General features: G+C 43.9%; 1 protein-coding gene across 7 annotated transcripts in view; it reads left to right on the plus strand.

The window, feature by feature from the left end:
- Positions 1-3238, plus strand: part of LOC103743738 (zinc finger protein 175-like) — a 15900-nt gene that overhangs the window by 5034 nt on the left and 7628 nt on the right. The gene's annotated exons all lie outside the window — the stretch shown is intronic.

Here is a 3238-nt window from a genome sequence, read left to right on the forward strand (position 1 = left end):
GAGCCCTGTTTAAAAAAAAAAAAAAAAAAAAAAAAAAAAAAACCAAACCAAAACAAAACAAAAAAGCAACAAAAAAAAAGACCAAAAACATTTTTTCTGTTATTACTCTGTGATATAGGTGTGTAGGTATGTGTGCCCCACAGTGTGTGGAGGTCAGAGGACAACTTTGTGGAGTCAGTTTCCTCCTTCCACTGTTACATGAGTCCTGGGGGTTGAACTCAGGTGTCAGGCTCGTGCTAGTGCCTTTGCTTGCTGCTCAAATGGCTTATCTGTTGCTGTGATAAAACACCATGACCAAGGCAGCTTATAGAAGGGAGAGTTCGTTAGGCTTACAGTTCCAGGGAGTGAGAGGCCATCATGAAGGGGAGGCACAGTGCAGGGGTGGCCGGAGCAGAAAGTGGAGCATTCACATCGTCAAGCCCGTACAGGAAGAAGAGAGAGACTGGACGTGGGTCAAGGCTTGTGAACCCTCAGAGCCTACCTCCGTGATGTGCTCCTCCAACGAGGCTGCACCTCCTGGGAATTCCACGACCTTCCTACAACAGTTCTGACCAACTGACCAAGTGGTTAGATACTCGAGCCTCTGGGGACACTTCATTCAAACCACCACACCCACTGAGTAATCTCGCCTGCCCACTTTCCCACACGTTTATGTAAAGTACTCCTTATGTGAGAGATGAGGCGCAGATTGAAAAAAAAACAACTGCTTATTTCACATAAACTGACAGAAGACTATCAGGAAATAATCAAAGAGAAATCTAAGTATAGATGTGGATAGGAACCGAGAAACCAGAATGTGTGTGTGTGTGTGTGTGTATACACACACAGAAAACTGGGTCCTCTGTGAATACATATGTATATATATATATATTGAGTCCTCTGTGAACATGTGTGTATATATACACACAGAAAACCAAGTCCTCTGTGAATACGTGTGTGTGTGTGTGTATACACAGAAAACCGAGTCCTCTGTGAATACATGTCTATATATATATATATATAGAGAGAGAGAGAGAGAGAGAGAGAGAGGAAACCGAGTCCTCTGTGAATATGTGTGTATATATATGTATATATACACAGAAAACTGAGTCCTCTGTGCATACATGTGTGTGTGTGTGTGTGTGTGTGTGTGTGTGTGTGTGTGTGTAAGCCTAACGAGCTCTCCCTTCTGCACATATATATGTGCATGTTGTCTCTGGTCCAGCATTTCCCCTACTTTATACCCAACAGTGTGTTTGCCTGTAGACCTGTGCAGGTCAGTGGTCTTTGACTGTCGACAATCTGATCATCGCAAACATGGCATCTCCCAGCAGATTTAGTTCTGTTTTTATTGTGGCTGAGAGCCAATGGAGGTAACCATGTGTTTTGAGGTGTTTGTATCCATTTGCTTCTGCGTAACGTCACCGTTTTCTTCGCCCGTGATTTTGGTGTTTTCAGGACTTGCACTCCTTGATTATTCCCCCTTGTGGTCCAAACATGATTTTTAGTTACCTTTGTGTTCGTTCTCCATGCATTTTGTTGTTGATGTTGTTGTTTATATAATGGAGTTGCCAATATTTTTCTGTCTTCTGAATTTTGTGTCAGGTCAAATGTTCCCAGTAGATTTTTTTTTCTGGCTCTTGTACAGCTCTTTTTGGTCTGGTCTGGTTGGTTTGGTTTGGTTTGGTTTGGTTTGGTTTGGTTTGGTTACAACAGAGTCTTTTGTACTCTAGACTGGCCTCAAACTATTTTAAAAAATTTAGAATATGGGAGCTAGAGAGATGGCTCAGCAGTTAGGAACACTTGTTCTTCCAGAGGATCTGGGCTTGGTTCCCAGCACCCACGTGGCAGCTAACCACCATCCTTAACTCCAGTTCCAGGGGACCCAACATCCATTTCTGGCCTTTGCGGGCATTGCACGCACATGGTGCACTTACATCCACGCAGGCAAAATACAGACATAAAATAAAAATAAAATATTTTGAAAAATATAAAATGTAAAATATAAGTTGCTTTAGTGAGTCGTTGAGCAGTTAATGCCTTACTGTCACCCTGTGGGAGGGAAGCCTAGCTCAGGCAGTCAGACTTGTGTATCAGTGTCTCTACCCACCAGTCTTCCCGGTCCTCATTACTCTTCTATGTTGAAGTTGATCTTCGAATCTAGTAATGTCAGCCCAGTCCTCCCTTATGATCTCTGCAGCAGGGTTTCATCTACATGGTTTAGCAGCCACTATGGTGAGGGAAAGTGATGCTGTTGTAAGCATCCTTCAGGCTGTACTTTGTTATCCTCCTGTAATGCAGCTCTGACTACAACCCTCCAGTTCACCTCAGTTTAGATCGTATTGAAAAGACCATTGGGAGGCAGAGGCAGGTGGATCTCTGTGAGTTCAAGGCCAGCCTGGTCTACATAGCGAGTTCCAGGCCAGCTGGGGCTACACCCCCAAAAAAGAAAAGAAAAGACCAGCCTTTCGGAATGTGAATGTGTTCACTTCTTCCCTCCCCATAAATTACTAATGATCCATGAATCACAATTTAAAATCCTATAGTAGTGGCCTACACCTAATCCCCACACCTTTAATCCCAGCACTTTGGAGGCAGAAGCAAGCAGATCTCAGTAAGTTTGAAGCCAGCCTGGTCTACATGGCAAATTCCAGGCCAGCTAGGGCTTCATAGAGAGACCTTGTCTGAAAAAAACAAAAACAAAAAGCCTATAGCCTTGTTCACAGTGAGACCCACCCCAGTGAGCCTGCTTGGAGCTTGGGTGACAGCCACCTTGCAAACACCGGAGGGTCGCCTCTCTTTGCAGAGAGCTGTCTGCTGCCCGAGTTCACTGTGGATTTTCCCACTTTACCTCACACTTCTTTAAAAAAATGGACAATGGTCTTCTATATCAGCCAGCAAACTTCTCACTTTCAATTTAAACATTTAAACTACCAAATTCTAAATAGCATACCAGCTGGAGCTGGAGAGATGGCTCAGCAGTTAAGAGCACTAACTGCCCTTGCAGAGGACCAGGGTTTGAGTCCCAGCACCCACATGGTGGCTAACAGCCATCCCTAACTCCAGTTCCAGGGGATCCAACATCTTCTTCTGGCCTCTGTGGGCACTGCACAACACGGGTGCACTTAGACACATGCAGTGAATACACTCATACACATAAAATAAAAATACTAAATAATATATATGGTCTTTCTATATATATTTTATTATATATATTATATATAACCCGGGCTGGACCCCAGGGCTGGTGAGGAGGCTG

This window comes from Nannospalax galili, unplaced genomic scaffold (assembly GCF_000622305.1).
Source record: "Nannospalax galili isolate Female #2095 unplaced genomic scaffold, S.galili_v1.0 scaffold960, whole genome shotgun sequence".
NCBI classification, from domain to species: domain Eukaryota; kingdom Metazoa; phylum Chordata; class Mammalia; order Rodentia; family Spalacidae; genus Nannospalax; species Nannospalax galili.